Raw genomic sequence first — 19,265 nt, forward strand, 5'->3', positions numbered from 1 at the left:
CTCAGAGACCGCATAATTGGACTGCACTTCCAACCACAGAGATTAGCCGGATGGCAGTACATGTGATTGCTGTGGACTGTTTCTCCAGATGTAAACGATGACGTCCCACTGAACCAATGCCTGAACATGTGGTTCATGCATGATGATGCTCCAGAACATTTTCAATTATGAGTGCACCAGCTTCTAACTAGGATATATGGTCAACATTGGATAGGCAGCCATAGCCTCCAAGGTTTCCGGATTTAAGACCCATGGATTTCTGTGTATGGGGTCATGTCAAAAGCCTGGTCTATGCTACCGAGGTCAACTATATTGAAGAATTACGCTAGTGGACTGAAGCAGCCATCCACCATTTACAGAATTCCCCAAGACTGCCTGAGAGGATTCGCAATTCATTTCAGAGATAAGTTCGATGTTGCATTCAGACACATGGACAAAGTTTCGAACACCCACTTTAACATTTCGAGATGTCATGTGGTCCTCGACACTGATGAACCACAACAGAAAATGTGTTGTATCTTGACAACGGTTGATTTGTAGACCCATGTTTATTGGAGCTTTTTAGCTACTTTTGGCCTGTACTTTCCATGTGTGAATTATTGACCATCGCTTCTGAAACACCCTGTATTTCAACGACAGTTCCCATCTATGCAGTTCAGAAAAGCTGGTGTTTGTGAGAAGGATCCAGATGGCACATGCTGTGAAGCAGTCACTGAAATGAAGAGTGTCGTGTTGAACGGTGTGCTCAGCAATTGGGTGGTCCATCTGTTTCTTGGCAAGAGTTTTCAGTGGCCATTCATGTGGACAACAGCTTGTTAGTTGTCATACCTCTGTAGAATGCAGCACAGTGGTTGCTGCTCAGTTTGCAGATCACACGGCTGGTTTCACAGGTACCCCTGCCTGTGATGGGATACATGATGCTCGTGACAGATTAGAGTAGTTGTTGGTGGGAGGAAGTATGAGACAGATTAGGCATCTAGGTCTATTACAGGCATATGAGCTGTCAGGCAAGGAGTTGAGAGTAGGGGTTGTGTAGGGATGGACGAGGATATTGTGTCTGTTGGTCAATCTCAGTTAGTTTTCACGTTTCACAATTGGCCTACTCTTTTAGATTTCATCTTGTTTCCTCATACTTCATCAGTTTTGTCCTTTTCATGATTTTCCCCATCTGTTTTAGTGTATTTTTGCAAATCTTTTTGCATGTATTTCTACATCATTTATGTAGTTTTACGTGTTTTTATCCACCACCATGGATCCTTGCCCCTACCATGCGCGTCAATACAGAGAAGTATCCTTATTCCTAACTGGAACCCAGTCCCACACACCATTCCTGGGTTGTTGCTTGGCTCATGGTAAAATGCCTTAGCATCAAATTACCCATCTCCGCCTGCAACCCCTCCTTTCACAATGACCTCCACCTGTTCAGTTCTGCCAGTCTTTAACTCTCACCAACATAGTCCTGCGAAACCATGGAAAACAGGCCCAAACCTCTTTGCATTACATCCTCCCCTTCTGTAAAAATCTCCTGCTATGCAATCCCAAATTTCTAGATCCCATATCACATACGAAACTGTTGCCCTGCAGGAACTAAAGCAGCATACAAAACACCACGTCAAAAATCCCTCCACCCTCTTCACTTCCTACTCCTGCCTTGGACCACCACTATGCATTGCCTCTACATAACCTCCAAACTTTCCCTGCATCCCCTCATAGCTGACAAACTCTGCCTCGCACCCTCAAAAGCTCACTCCCCCCCTCCATATAGAATCCAGAACTTAACAGATTCAAAATAGTCATGAACCTTTCCTCCAAAAGCTTTAACCCTACAGAAGCGCCAGTCCTCTCCGAAGGCCTTACCTTTTCCCCCACTCCCAAATCCAGTCATGTCTTGTTAAAAACCTTATCTCCTCCTGTGAAAACACTTCTTTGCCACCAACCCTACCAATCAGATTCAACCAAGGACCAGAAATTAAATCAACAAACTGCTATTACCCCGTCCTGTGTCTAATTCACGATATAATCATACAAACTGTCAACAGATGTCCATATGATCCATGTTCTGCACGGAAGATGGCATTTCAGTCAACGGAAAACCACACCAACGATGATGTCAGGACACCTATCAAATGAAGTAATGTTTGCTGGGTAGTCCCACATCCATAATGGCTGTGTACACAATCACAGACAGTGCAGTACGGCGCAGTGATGGGCCATAGGAACAATTAAAGCAGGAAGTCTGAAACTCATGTGGCCTGATGGCTTAACATGAATCGTTCTGTTGTTTCTTGGATGTGACGACAGACCGAAACTGTGTCAAGAAGACCAGGGCAGGGCCAACCAAGTGTGACATCAAAAGAGCGGACCGTCATGTGGCTATAAGGGCAAGATGGTACCGCCTTAGTACTGTGCAGCAACTGGAATCTGTCCTCGCAGCATCCCCTGGACATGTTGTATTGAGGCACCGGTGTAGAGAAGACTTCGACAGAGTGGTCTTTATTGTCGGAGACCTGCTGTATGTGTGCCACTGACACGTTTTCACAAAAGGGAATGTCTAGAGTGGAGCTGTCAATATGCCACCTGGACAGTCAAACAGTGGGCCAATATCATTTTCACAGATGAGTCCAAATTTGGTCTGGAGAGTAGTTCTTGACAGATTACATCTGAAGGAAACATGGAACATACTTTCGAAACCCGAACATTGTGGAAAGAGACCGATTTCAGAGAGGATCACTACTGGTGTGGGCAGGGATTACGTTGATCCCCCGAACATTCTTCACGAAATTGTGCAGGTGAATCGGACAGGTTTAACTGCTGACAGGTATTGTGACAAGGTCTTGGGGCACCATATACGGTTATTGCAAGGTGGTGTGCACTCACACTTCGTACTAATGGATGATAATGCTCGGCCTCATAGAGCACGAGTGATTGATGTTTTCTTGAAAATGGAGGATTCTACATACATGGTGTGGCCTGCTCACTCGCCCAATTTGAATCCTGTAGACCATGTCTGGGATGCACTAGGGAGAGGGGTTGCATCATTTCAGCATCTACCAATCACTCTCCAAGACTTGCGGGCAGCTCTGGAGGAAGAATGGGTGTTATTGCCTCAACATGACATTGATGACATTATTCACAGCATGCTCAGTCATCGTCACGCTTGTATTGCCGCTAGAGGTGGTCATACCCATAGTGAGCGCATTAACCAGTTGTCGGAATGTGTGTTCAAATCTGTTAAGCTGGGAAAAACAAAGAACATTTTCATCTACTGTTATGCACGTGGCAGCTGTTTACGTTCTATATTCTTTACTTTGTTTCAACATTGCTGTCACCTGTTTTGTGGCAAAATAAATACAACCTTGCAAAATTTCCGTTTGTTGCTTTAATTCTGTACACCAGTATATATTCTCACCCATAGTTACTTCTCCTTTGAAGGCATCACCTATACACAAATTTGCTGTATGGCTATGGGCACCTGCATGGCACCGTCCTATGACAAGCCGTTCATGGGCGATCTAGAGGAATCCGTTCTAACCACTCAGAATCCCAAACCCCTCACTTGGTTCAGATACACTGATGACATTTTTGTGATTTGGATCAATGGTGAGGGCACCCTGTCCACATTCCTCGAGAACATTAATACCTTCTTCCCCATTCACTTCACCTGGTCCTCCTCAATCCAACAAGCTACCTTCCATGATGTTGACATCCACCTCAAAGATGGCTACATCAGTACGTCTGTCCATATCAAACCTACCAACCACCACCAATGCCTCCATTTCGTCACTTGCCACCCATTCCATACTAAGAAGTCCCTTCCACAGAGCTTAGCCATCTGTGGCCACTGCATTTTTAGTGATGAGCAGTCCCACTCAAAATATATTGAGGCCTTCACAGACCATAATTACCCTCCCAACTTTGTACAAAAACAGATCTCCCGTGCCTTATCTTTATAGTCACCCACCACCGCCCCAAGTCCCACCGTCCGGTCACTGAGGAGCATTCCCCTTATGGCTCAGTAACACCGAGGACTGGAGCAACTGAATTACATTCTCCACTGGGGTTCCGACTACCTGTCGTCATGTCCTGAAATGAGGAGTGTCGCACCCACCATCCTTTGCACCCCTCCCACAATGGTATTCCGCAGTGTATCGAACCTACACAGTATCCTCATCCACCCCTAGACAATCCCTGCTCCCAACCTTACATCATGGCTCATTTCCCTGTAACAGACCTAGATGCAAGACCTGTCCCACACACCCTCATCACTACCGACTCCAGTCCAGTCACAAGCATCACCTATCCTATCACGGGCAGGTCTACCTGTGAAACCAGACGTGTGATGCACAAGCTAAGCTGCAACCAGTGCGCTGCATACTATGTGCGATTGACACCAAACAAGTTGTTTGTCTGCATAAATGGCCACTGACAAAATGTGGCTAAGAAACAGCTGGACCACCCTGTTGCTGAGCAAGCCGCCCAACACAACATTCTTCATTTCAATGACTGCTTCACAGCCTACGCAATTTGGGTCTTTCCCACCAACACCAGCTTTACTGAATTGCGAACATGGGAACTCTCCCTGCAATATATCCTACACTCCCATAATCCTCCTGGCCTCAACCTTTGTTAGGCATTGTCCATACCCATCTAGTTTCTTTCCCGTTTCCATTCCGGAACTACAAAGCCCTCTATTCCACTGACGCTCCCACAGTCTTATTACTTCTCTCCTTTTCCACTACACCCTCTCTCCCTGCCCCTCCATCTGACTTTTCAACAGCACCTAGTTGCCCTAATCCAGGGGCGGGCAAACATTGCACGTGGCTCGTGAGCACACAGCGCTGCACGTGTGCTGCTCACGTGCAATCGTCGAATGGGGCAGTGGCGACAGCCGGCAGGTTGCGGCAGTGTAGTACAAGGCCAAGCCGCGGACGTTGATGCGAAGTGACCACTACGTAGTGAATGTTGTATTTCAAGAACCGGAAAATGAAGAGTGAATCAAGGAAACGGAGAAGTGGAGATTTGCTATCTTTTAAAAAGTAATGGGAGAATCATTTTTGCTTTGTGCAAAAACGTGAAAATTTGAAATGTTTAATATGGGGCAGTATTCTCGCTGGTCAGCGGAAGTTTAGTATTGAAGGCCATTATAATAAATTTCACAAGGACAAGTACAATTTATTGTCGGATTCTGAGCGGATGGGGAAATTGACTAAGCTTAAGAAGAGCGACCTGACGATATTAGATCCATCTGTCCTAGTTGCCGTTGTCACGAGAGATCTGTGACTTTCTCTCGTCATGTCTCTCATCTAACTGATTTAACATTTTATGGAGCACTGTTTTCAATTTTTCAGGACTACAACAATAATAGCCCAGCGGTACGTGCAAGCTATAAAATTGCGCTTAATATAGTGAGAGCTGGAAAACCATTTGCTGAATTAATAAGCCTCGGTTAAGAGCAAACATAAGTGATGAAAATTTACATAACTGTTTGCGTTTGTCTGTATGCAGAAATTTTATTCCAGATATTAAACGTATTGTAAACTCCACCTGTGATAATTAAATAAAACGCATCGTAGTTAATAGGTACTCTTTCAAACCCTGATTTATTTCAAGCACTCCTGCTAACCTTATTCCATCATTCAATAAAGCAAGCTAGAAAAACAAAATGCATTACAGAGGAAGGAGTGGACAGAAGGTATGGTGGGGAGGGGAGGTAAGCGGGTGGCCAGCTTGCCCCTGTGTGCATGCAGAACACCTGTTAACTGCATGCGTGCAAGTGCACTGCACACGTGCAGGATTCCTGCCCGCCCCTGCCCTAATCACTTCCCACTTAATCCCTGTATGCTCTCACAAGCAGCACTACAGTCCTCCACCCCTACCTTGCTGTCCCTCCCATCCCTGCCCCAGTCTCTTCCTCACCCCAACATCCAGTTTGCTTCTCCCATCATGCACTGTTGCTCGGTCTGGCCTTAACAGCCAGAGACTGTGGCCACGTGTGTGTGAGTTGCGGTTGTTATTTAATTCTGATGAAGGCCTTTTTGGCTGAAAGCTTATTTGTTTGACAGTCTGTTTGTTGTGCCTATCTACAACACAGAATCTATGCTATATGGTGAGTAGCAAATATCCTTTTCATAATATTGTCATTATTCCATCCTGTGTTTTCCACTGTTTGAATGTACCAATAAAAGTTTGTCATCTTATGGTTTATTTTGGAACAGAGGATGTACTCAGAAACAAAGAGAAAGATCTATCTAGTTGTTTGTTTACCTCTGTAGGTTTTTCAACCTATTAATATACTGTGCGTGATACAGAAATTTCCAAAATTATAAAAAATTTATTTAAAATGTTTTGGAAAAAAAAAAAAAAAAAAAAAAAAAAAAAATCAGAAAATTATGATGTAAACAATGAATTACATACAATTTTTACATAGACAAAAGACCAACTTTCTTCTAACATATAGTTCACAAAATTAAATTTCAAATTCTAGAACGCTGATTATAATTTTGAAAATAATTAGAACAAGTATGGTTTTACAATACTATAACTGTAGCTCCCTAAAATATTTGTTAAAATACATGTTTGAATCAGAAAATTGTAGTTAGTTAGTTAGTTACATGGATCATGTTGCAGGATAGACCTTAACGATGTGTAACAAGTCATTTTTCATTCACATTGCAAATTCATTTGTACATGTGGTTACATTCTGAACATTTATATTTTCAATTACATTTTTTAAAAAAGAATATATATGTGAGTTAGTAATTCCTACCCCCCACCTTTTGCACATTACGATAATAGAAATTCGTCAATGGAACAGGAGTTGTCAAGGAGAAACTTTCTCAGTTTGTTTTAAAATTGAACTTTGCTGTCTGTCAGACATTTTACATCGCTGGATAAGTGATAAAAATTTGAGTTGCACCATTGTGCACTCCTTTCTGTGCTAAAGACAACCTTAACGAGGAGTAATGAATGTCATTTTTCCGTCTGGTATTGTAATTATTTACATTATTGTTCCTTTTGAACTGTAATTGATTATTTACACTTCATGGAGAAATAAATACACAGTGAAGCTGTAGTCAGAGTACCGAATTCCTTAAACAGCTCTCTAGACGATGATTGTGGGTGAGCACCACATATTACTCTTGCAGCACTTTTTTGTAAACGAAGACTTTCTTTCTTAAAGATGAGTTATCCCAGAACATTATTCCATATGACATTATTGAATAAAATTATGCAGAATATGTCAACTTACTGATTTGTCTCTCTCTCTGAGATTTGGAATGATTCTAAGTGCAAATGTGGGTGAATTATGTTGTTTTTAAAAGTTACAAAATGTGCTTTTTCCAATTTAAATTATCATCAATATGGACACCTGAGAATTTCAAAGTTTACACCCTATTTATTATTCCCTCCCCATGTGTTTTTGGTGTAGTACCCCTACATGTGCAGTACTAAATAAACTGAGGATGAGACGATCACAGAAAATCAGTCAATGATACTAAGTTTATTTTTCAATATCAGTGGGCCAGAGGCTAGGTTAAAAATAGTAGCAAAGTGAACCACCTGCAGGTTCTGCTAATTTCTTGTTCTTGATACATAATCATTCAGATGTTGATATTCATAAATTTGTTTAAGTCTTATATTATGTCAACTTCTCACGCTCAGTTTTGTCTGTCTGATGTGTATTTATACTACATTATATTTTGAAAAGTGGTGATAATAAATGTCAAGAAATACAATGCAGAAAAGTGCTTCAATCATTACCATAACAAACCTGGCCACTGAACAACAAGCTGCAAGCAATACAGACCAGATAAGTAAAAATTTATTTCTTCTTAGTTGTAATTATATAAAGCAAGACTGGTATTATCCTGTACCAAAAATGCACTTACCTTGATTAATGTTCAACTTTATGGTTATTGCTGTTTGGGAAGAGATACATTACAACTATGTTGCTCATACAAGATTAAATATTCCATTTGTGTTGCTTGTCTGAGAAGGAATATTACAGACTTCCGAAGAACTGACAAGAGGTTGATGTTTGTATGAGGAGTGCACCATTCTCTAAATATGAGAAAGTTAGTAGTCTTTCCTGCCAGTTTGTCCCCTTTATTTGCTATTATACAGATATTCTGCCACATAAGCATGTGCTATTCTCTACAATAATTTAAATTAATGTAAGGTCCAATACAGAGTGCTTGTAGGTCTACTCCTATCTACAGAATATGTATGTGTCCTTTATAATATGTCAGCAACAATCCTGACACATCGTTTCTTTCCTATTTCTGTGATTAACATGCTCCATGCGAAACTGAAAACTTTCCTGACATATAAATCGTTTCATAAAATTTTGGGGGAACTAAAGGGTGCCGGTAACTTGCTGCCACACTATTTCAGTGCACTGTGTTCTCGCCACCATTGGGTGTACAATGGTAACTGTATGCAGAGTTCCTCTGTTTAAACCATGCCAGCACGTGCATGGTGTACCAGCTGCCACTGCACATGCATTGCTAGAGCACATGCATTTCTGCTGCACTGCTGGGAGCATCCTTTTCTACATCACATTGATTGTCTTCACTTGGTAAAATTACAGAACAATGCCTAAATATGGATAGCCAGATGAGGATTTGAACTGTTGTCCACCAGAATGTGAGTCCAGTGTGTTAACCATTGTGCCACCTCACTCGGTTTAAAGTTATGTAGTCTATGAAAAATGATCAGAGAAGAACACTATATTAACATGCAATCAGAAAATTACTGGAATTGTAAATTCCTGTAAATCATAATACAGGTTTCCAACCCTGCAGTATATCTATGTACCCCTAAAAAATATATAAAATATGTTGCGGAAAGTGTTTAATATTGTAAACTGTGTACAGATGAATAGTACAGCTGAAAAAAGTAGTTTGCGCTCCACACACTTACTTTAAAGTTAATGTCACAATTAGTATAACACAAGCACATTATCATGAATGGGGGTGGGTGGAGGGACAAGGTTGCCCAAGAAATGGAATTGCTTATAATGTATTTAAGTCCATCTATCAGTGATAAAAAAACTGCCATCATGTTGCACTAAATTATGACACTGAAGATTAATTAATGAAAATACTAAACTGCCTGGGCAAGTTATTCATTTGGAGTACACTAGCCACCCTTCCCCAGCACTTTAGGGACAAGGCCCTATAATTCACCATATTTCAGGACCCATGTTACATTGGTGTCGGTGAGGATGATGGGCAGATCTTGAACCAAACTGAGGACTGCCCTTATTCAATACATAAAAATACATGTAGCCAAAACATGCCGAACTGATACTGGCACACCACAAACCTCACATTGTGGTGATCCTCACACTAGAGTTAGAAAACACATGTTAGAAGGCAATGATATACGTGCAGCCTGATGAGCAGCACTTATTTTCATTAGTGTGGTTTCCCAATTACACATAATTCTTCTGTCAGGCAATGAAGTGACAGTATGCCATGGAGTGGTACACTGAAGCACATCACCATCCCTACACACTTCTTTGGCTGCTTTGCCAGATGTGGTATTTCTCTGTAGCCCAATGTGTATGGATACCTGGTAAAGGGCCATCTCTTTGCCTCAGTGCTGAATTTACTGTAAGGTGCCATCATCTGAACCAACTGGTCTACGTGATACTGAGAGGGTTCCAGGACGACAAAACGGTGAAAAGTTGTTCTTGAAATATAGTACATTGTAAGTAAATTAATTAGTTTCTTTTTTCTTCTAACCACTCCCAATAAATTTCCACTGAATGAGCTCATACAACATGCCGTCTGTGTGGATACCTGAGTACACAAAAAAGTGAAATAATCAAAGACCTTCAGAAACAGTTGCGTCGCCGGCCGGAGTGGCCGAGCGGTTCTAGGCGCTACAGTCTGGAACCGCGCGACCGCTACGGTCACAGGTTCGAATCCTGCCTCGGGCATGGATGTGTGTGATGTCCTTAGGTTAGTTAGGTTTAAGTAGTTCTAAGTTCTAGGGGACTGATGACCTCAGCAGTCCCATAGTGCTCAGAGCCATTTGAACCATTTTTGAACAGTTGCGTCTCCAAAAACAGTTAAGTGATCAAAACAACAGGCGTTTATAGAGTGGTGGTGTGAGTGATGAACCGTTGGTGAAATCAGATTTGAATGAAATGAACTCTCAATCCCAGGAACATAACAATATCCTACTTTCAAATAGATTTAACGTTCTAGATGTTGTTGAAAATAACAAAAACAGTGAAAGTAGTGTTCGAAAAAATGTATGTGTTATTGATAAAAAATATAAAGGTGTACAGCCTAAAAGCGGGAAGAATCGTGAACACAGAAATAAAGTAATTGCTATGGCAGACGATCATGATTGAGGATTTGCTAGTCTTCTCAGTGAACAGTCCACAGTAATGCTCAGTGAACAGTCCACAGTAAATGCAAGTGCCTTTATAAAGCCTGGCACATCTTTGTCTGAAGTAAGTAAACATGCATGGTCCACAGATGTAATAAGTTTGTCCTCAGAAGATTATGTTGTGCTCTGTGGTGGGTCAAATGATGTAAACAAACAAGCAACATGCAGAGCAAAACTGGAACTAAAAAAGTGCTTAGGACATCTGATGCACACAATTGTCTGGTCGTGGATTAACAAGGAAATTATTGCCACCAATGAACAAATATCAGTGTTATGTAAACACTTCCAAAATGTAAAAATCCTCGATGTTAGCAACATCGGCTGCAGATTCCACTCATCACGCGGATTACACCTTAATAGCCTAAGGAAAAACTGCTCGTAAAAAATATAAATGATAATATCAACAAGAAGAATCAAATACGCAAAAGTGAAATCATCTTAAACTGGAACGCTGACAGCACAGCAGAGCCAACACTAGCACCTCCACTTACTGCATCGCCAGCAGAAACACCACCTCGTCTGACATGCACAAGGAACAAACCTCAGTGAAGTCATCTGATGCATCTCATCTGGGGCAGCCAGATGACAATAGCCAAGAATTTTGTGTGTCCAACCAGTCAGACAATAATGCAAAAAGTGTTTTTTTCTTGCATATTCATATACAGCCACTAAAAAATAAACTCATAGAAATGGAATGCTGATTGGAAGAATGAAATTGTGATGTTCTGCTAGTAAATGAACACTGGTTGAATCATAGTGAACTTGAATTAAGTGTACTTTATGAATACCAATTAGCAATATGTTACTGTAAAACAAATTTGAAGCATGGTAGTGTTTCAATCTTTATTAAAAAAACAAACAATTTAGAATATGAAGTGATAGATGTGAGTTCTCCGTGTATAGAAGCAGTTTATGAAGCCATAGCAATAATGATACCCAGTCAAGAACTAATAGCTATATCAGTGTACCACTCCCCTAGTAATAACACAGAACACAGAATTATTCATACAAAATCCACCAACAAGCCTTGGATTACCACTGGAATTAGGATTTCTTGCAAAAGAAAGAGAGAGTTGTACATTGCCTCAAAAAAATCAGATGACCCTAACCTTCTACATAACTATACAAATACTGTAAAATATTGAACAAAGTCATTCTGAAATCAAAAAGTATGTATCTGTGCTCAAAAATTAATAACTCCACTAATAAAACCAAAACTATATGGGAAGTGATACGAAATGAGACTGGTACAAATTACCCCAACAAGACCCAAAATATTGCTCTTAACAATGAAGGTAAGCTAGTTCAAAATCAAGATATTGTAGCTAAAATCTTTAATGAGCACTTTTTAACTGTTGCTGAGAAAACAGCATGCAAAGGCTCTTCAGAAAAGGCAATAAAAACTCTGAAAGAACTTTTCCCTAACTCTATAGACATGATAGGTATGGCCCCCATAACCGTACAAGAAGTAAAAAAAAAAAACAATAGTGTCTCTAAGAAGTAAAAATTCGTCGGGTGTAGACAATATTTCCAGCAAACTGCTAAAAGCCGGCTGTAATCAACTCTCTAAAGTTCTAGCTCATATATTCAATTCCTCTCTAAATCAAGGTATCTTCCGTGAAAGAATGAAGTATGTTACTGTGAAGCCCCTCTACAAAAAAGGGGATCCCACAGATGTTTCCAACTATTGTCCTATCTCTCTTGTAACAGCATTTTCTAAAGTCTTTGAAAAATTAATATACGTCAGGATTGTCAATCACCTTGAAAAATTTGCACTAATTAGTAAACAACAATTTGGTTTCAAATCAGGCGTATCTACATCCGAAGCGATTTACGCACTTACAAATAATGTTTAAGAATGCCTTGACAAGAAAAAATTACCCGTTGGCATATTCTGTGACCTGACTTAGGCTTTTGACTGTGTCAATCACACAATACTTTTAGGAAAAGCAGCCCAATATGGAATCCGTGGACAAATGGGTAACTGGCACAGATCATATCTAGAAGACAAGACAACAAAAAATAGTATTAGGTGTTAACAATCTACAAGTAGGAGAGGTAGAGTCTGACTGGGGAACAGTACATCATGGAGTTCCACAAGGGTCAGTCTTTGGTCCCCCTCCTATTTATTATATATATTAATGACCTACCCCTGTCCTCAAAAAGTGCTAGCAATATCACAATGTTTGCCGATGACACAAGTATAGTGACGGCCAGCAAAACCTCCACTGACGTAGAGTTAAGTGCCAACCAAACACTTGCAAATGCTCTGAACTGGTTCACGACAAATTCTCTAGCAATAAACCACAGAAAAACAAATTACATGCAGTTCCAATCCAGTTACATAAGCCCAGAAGAGATTAACATTGCACACGAGAGCCAACAGTTGCAGAGCGTTCGGTGCACAAAGTTCCTAGGCGTTCACATAGATAACCGGCTCAACTGGAAATTCCACATACATCAAACACTAAAAAAGCTTAGCTCAGCAACATTTGCCATCCGAATAATCTCCAAAATTGGAGACATCAACGTATCAAAGTCTGCGTATTTTGGCTACTTTCATTCAGTGATGTGCTATGGAATAATCTTTTGGGGCAACTCACCACTTTCACAAAATATTTTTGTAATCCAGAAAAAAGTAGTCCGAATTATATGTAGTGTCCCTCCAAGAACCTCATGTCGAAATCTCTTTAAAAAGTTAGGTATATTAACCACTACCTCACAATATCTCCTCTCACTGGCTTTCACTCTCCTCAATTCCTCTGAATATGAAACGAATGAGGCATACCATCATCATAACACAAGGCGGAAAGGTGATATGCACTGTGAACGGAAAAATCTCTCTCTGGTGCAAAAAGGGGTAAAGTACACAAGTACAAAAATCTTTAATGCACTCCCGAGTAATGTAAAGTGTCTTAAAGAAAATAAAATGCTATTCAAAAAAAAAGCTAAAGGAATTTCTATTGGAAAAATGTTTCTACTCTTTAGACGAATTCTTCAACAGAGATAAGTAATTTGAGCAGTAATTCAGATTATTTCCTTTGTCATTGTTATCTGTATTGTTTTTTATCACTATTGTATTTTTGTATTGTACCAATTTTGAATAATTCATCTACCATGTTGTAATATACCAGTATGTATTGTATTGTATGATATCTATATTGTATCTGCTTTGACTCGTTCCACATCCATGCGTAATCACGCCATACTGGATCTGTGGAATATATATCTCAAATAAATAAATAAAAAAACAAAAAGGGTTCCACAGGCTTCCGTACTGGGTCCATTCCTGTTCATAGTGTGTGTGTGTGTGTGTGTGTGTGAGATGCTCATTTTTGCCTTGTCAGGCAATACTGTATGCAGATGATACAAAGCTAATCACACAAGTTGTTGATCCAAAGGAGCTGCGACATAACGTAAATGTAGCAATGGACTGATGCACTAACTGATTCCAGGCAAATTATTTGCAAATTAATAACAATAAAACTGAAGTTATTGTTTTCAATTTAAGTGTCTCCAATGAACATAAAAAAAAATCAAACTATTAGGTTTCCATATAGATCAGAAACTCAGCTGGGCGACTCATACAGAAAAATTGTGCTGAAAACTTTCTTGGGTATTGATCTGCTTTACAGACTAAGGAATAATGTAAGCAGAACTCTACTAATGTATATGCATATTTTGCATTTTTCCATTCCCACCTTATCTATGGAACTCTTGTATGGGGTAACTGCCCCAGCTCAAAAACTGTATTCAAGTGGCAAAAAATGGCTATCAGATGTATAGCAACACTGACTCCAAGAGAATCCTGTAAAGATCACTTCAAAGAGCTCAATATTATGACATCCGAAGCCTCTATATGTATAATTGCCTTCTCAGTGTTAAAGAGAATTTACATAATTTTAACCTTAAGATGTCTGTACATGATCACAACACAAGAAATGGACAATCAATTGAAATACCTTACAGTAGGCTAGCTAAGGTTCACATCAGCCACAAATATCTAGGCCCCAGATTTTTCAATAGACCCCCAAAAGCTGCCCACTCTCTTCCCTATAATACATTTAAGAATGTTCTAGCAGAGTGAAGAAGAAACACTGCCCCTTGGGGAATTCTAATCCCAACATTCCTGTCACACAAAATATGCACTCAAGTTATAAAAGATAATACATTTGCTAGAAAGCTCAGTGCTCTTTGGATTCCAGCATTTACTCACTGTAAAGTCACTTTAGCATGAAGAGAATTAAGCAGACTCACTTCTGTCTGAGAACTGTGAGGAGTAGGTCAATGTATCAAGGCTAGATCCTTTAATGTGATTTAACCACTGTTGACAGCCGCCTTTTATACAGTGTGTTACAAAAAGGTACAGCCAAACTTTCAGGAAACATTCCTCACACACAAATAAAGAAGAGATGTTATGTGGACATGTGCCCGGAAACGCTTAATTTCCATGTTAGAGCTCATTTTAGTTTCGTCAGTATGTACTGTACTTCCTCGATTCACTGACAGTTGGCCCATTGAAGGAAGGTAATGTTGACTTCGCTGCTTGTGTTGACATGCGACTCATTGGTCTACAGTACTAGCATCAAGCACATCAGTACGTAGCATCAACAGGTTAGTGTTCATCACGAACGTGGTTTTGCAGTCAGTGCAATGTTTACAAATGCGGAGTTGGCAATTGCCCATTTGATGTATGGATTAGCACGGGGCAATAGCCATGGCGCGGTACGTTTATACCGAGACAGGTTTCCAGAACGAAGGTGTCCCGACAGGAAGACGTTCGAGGCAATTGATCAGCGTCTTAGGGAGCACGGAACATTCCAGCCTATGACTCGTGACTGGGGAAGACCTAGAACGACGAGGACACCTGCAATGGACGAGGCAATTCTTCGTGCAGTTGACGATAACCCTAATGTCAGCATCAGAGAAGTTGCTGCTGTACAAGGTAACGTTGACCATGTCACTGTATGGAGAGTGCTACGGGAGAACCAGTTGTTTCCGTACGATGTACAGCGTGTGCAGGCACTATCAGCAGCTGTTTGGCCTCCACGGGTACACTTCTGCGAATGGTTCATCCAACAATGTGTCAATCCTCATTTCAGTGCAAATGTTCTCTTTACGGATGAGGCTTCATTCCAACCTGATCAAATTGTAAATTTTCACAATCAACATGTGTGGGCTGACGAGAATCCACACGCAATTGTGCAATCACATCATCAACACAGATTTTCTGTGAACGTTTGGGCAGGCATTGTTGGTGATGTCTTGACTGGGCCCCTGATCTTCCACCTACGCTCAATGGAGCACGTTATCATGATTTCATACGGGATACTCTACCTGTGCTACTAGAACATGTGCCTTTACAAGTACGACACAACATGTGGTTCATGCACGATGGAGCTCCTGCACGTTTCAGTCGAAGTGTTCGTACGCTTCTCAGTAACAGATTCGGTGACTGATGGATTGGTAGAGGCGGACCAATTCCATGGCCTCCACGCTCTCCTGACCTCAACCCTCTTGACTTTCATTTATGGGGGCATTTGAAAGCTCTTGTCTACGCAACCCCTGTACCAAATGTAGAGACTCTTCGTGCTCGTATTGTGGACGGCTGTGATACAATACGCCATTCTCCAGGGTTGCATCAGCGCATCAGGGATTCCATGCGACGGAGAGTGGATGCATGTATCCTCGCTAACGGAGGACATTTTGAACATTTCCTGTAACAAAGTGTTTGAAGTCACGCTGGTACGTTCTGTTGCTGTGTGTTTCCATTCATGATTAATGTGATTTGAAGACAAGTGTTAAAATGAGCTCTAGCATGGAAAGTAAGCGTTTTCGGACACATGTCCACATAACATATTTTCTTTCTTTGTATGTGAGGAATGTTTCCTGAAAGTTTGGCCGTACCTTTTTGTAACACCCTGTAGAAATGTTCATTTCATGTAGCATTAAAGTAACTGAAATGTCTTATTTACCAAACTAATTGTGCCAAAACAAAAGAAACAGGGCACTGCTCACTCGAGAATATACTTTGTTTAATACTGAAAAAGTACTTTCATATTTTCATTGAACAAAACACAGACTAATGGTTACAATATTCTTTGGCAACTCATAAATCACGTGGATTTATGGTTAATGGATGTATAAGTAAGAACCTGCAGCCCCTGTTATATTTCCTTTGGGAGATCATTAGATTACTTATCATCCGCTTTTCATTGAACATACCATGCTAGCACACAGACAGATGCCGGGCAATCTACAGAGATCGATTAATGCATTCTTTTAGCTTCCAGCTTCAGAACAAAGTTACAGCACCATTGTCAAGAGCACCATACGACTTCTTCACAACAAATGTATGGTAACCCCAGAAAAATTAAAGTATATTTGATAATTAATTTTCTAGGAACATTGATCAAAGAAAGTATACTGTAACCATTTTTCAAGTGTGTTCTGTCAAAGGAAACATCTGTCATCACTCATTAGTATTCAGACGTTTTTATAACATTGAATTTTCCAGACTTGTGCTTCAGGATATTTTAAGTAGGGACAATAACAGGACTAGATAAGCAATTGTTACACTGTATTGTAATATATTGTACTGTATTCTTATCAGTGTATTTCTTTACGTGTAATCCTTTGTGGAGTCTAGTCTTCAGCAGCAGAGCAGTCCAGATCCATCACATATGAATTCCACCTCGCTACAGTGCAGCAAACAAGCAAGCTCTCACAAGCATTTCCATTACTTGCTCACCTGTGCCACTTGAGGTAGACATATTTCTCCTCAATTGTGGTGAAATCTAACCCAGAATTCTATATGAGTAGATTCACAGCTGTTTTCATTTTTTGCTATTTTCTGTGTAATATCTCAGAAGTTGTGTAGGTGTATGATTTGTGTCTATTCTTTGCAGGAATTTCCTATATATTGTGAAGTGCTCAGAATAAGTTGCATGTTATTAATAAGTGTGTGTCTGTTAGAAAAGAATAGAATATAATTCTGTGTTATAGTGAAGATTCACGCACAATTCAAAATGCAGTGAGATCAGCAAGTGAATGTTGAACACATTAGGGAAATTGAGGAAGCTGACGAACCAGCAGCATCGTGTCAACCAGTAGTTGATACTTTACCTGTGATGATTCAGACTTTTGCTTACTGAAGATTATTTTGATCAGATTAAAACAAAAGTGTCAAAAAAAGCACAAAGGCAGTGTGAAATGCCTACTAAAGAAGATTTTGATCTGGTTAAGACACAAGTTAATGAAATAGCTCAAAAGCAGATAAGAGATCGCAAAGGAGATAAATGAATTGCGTAAAGACCAATAGCAATTTCTGCACAAGCTACAAAATATCACAAAGGAAGTAATGGAATTGTGAACAAGACAAGATACAGTTGAAAACATTACCTGACAATTAGCTGAAACAATAACAAGCTACTGCATCATTAATGCTTTGACTGACACAATGGATAACTTGTTGCTTAGACTGTTCCCATTTGTCCATAAGGTTGTCCACTGGTTGTGTTCAGCTAATCACACAGAAGTTTGATGAGCATCAAGAACAATTTTCAAACAAATTAGACACACTGGCACAGGCTAATGAACAATAAGTTGTCTACTGTGTCAGCATTAAAGATGTGAAAGCAAATCTTTTCGGTGATAATTTACCCTTACATAATTAAATTAATCAGGATCTGCAAGATGTTAAGCACCAGATGGGATCAGACTTCTTGCAGTCGTGGGTAAAAGTGGTCCAGTCAGTGTAAACATTCATGTGAGACATAGAAGAGGTCTGGGTGGTCAAATGGAATTGTGCAAGGTGGACAGACAACAGACATCGAGCATCAGATCTGAATAACTTTTGAAACGTGGAGGATTTCAACCATCCTCACTGGCTTTTACACAAGGATTTAAAGGATATTACTGAGATCCTGGACCGAAGCCTGAAAGATAAGTTCTGTGTCTGGCTACATACAAGGAAATGGTGCATTATGGGCAATGGACATGATGGAATCTTGCAAAACACAGGAAGAATCTGAATGGGCATTCCTGGCCAAATATTAATCTGAGGAGTCCAAGAGTGCCTGAAGAAGGAAGTTTTCAATCTAGAACCCTTCTCTTTTAAAACTGATAGCTTGTGGCGATCCTTCGAAAAGTATTTAAGTAGAGCAAGGTAACAAGATAAGCCTATCACCCACAAGGATATATTGTAGGTACTTAAGGTGAAACTAACAGCTGAGATCCATGAGAAATTAAGTAATGTTTCCAAGGAAAGGCTTATTTAATACAAGAAGATATAAAATTTAGATCAGGACAAGGCAACCTTTATGTGCACAGCACTAGCTCACATAACAGTTGCCAGAATAACCAACAGATGAATGATACATGTGCAAGTCACAATAATGGACATGGACATGCTAACAACCATAGACAGAATAGATTTTCAATGAGAAGATAGAATTAGAAATGCTTCAGTCAGTCTTACGGACAAAGTCAAAAAAAGGAAGATCGACTATGACAAGAAAAAAGGGCATATTCAATATTTTCATACTGGAGAAAAGGTTTTATTATGAACCCACCCACATTCATCACTACTCAAAAGAAGAAATAAGAATATTATATGTTGGAACCTTTGAGGTTTTTAGGATACATCATCCTGAATCATACACATTAGGCCGCGCGGAGTGGCCGAATGGTTAGAGGCGCCGTGTCACAGATTGCATGGCCCATCCTGCTGGAGGTTTGAGTCCTCCCTCAGGCATGGGTGTGTGTTTTGTTCTTAGCATAAGTTAGTTTAAGTAGTGTGTAAGTCTAGGGACCAATGACCTCAGTAGTTTGGTCACTTAGGAATTCACACACATTTGAAT

Source organism: Schistocerca piceifrons, chromosome 4, assembly GCF_021461385.2.
Source record: "Schistocerca piceifrons isolate TAMUIC-IGC-003096 chromosome 4, iqSchPice1.1, whole genome shotgun sequence".
Classification (NCBI taxonomy): Eukaryota; Metazoa; Arthropoda; class Insecta; order Orthoptera; family Acrididae; genus Schistocerca; species Schistocerca piceifrons.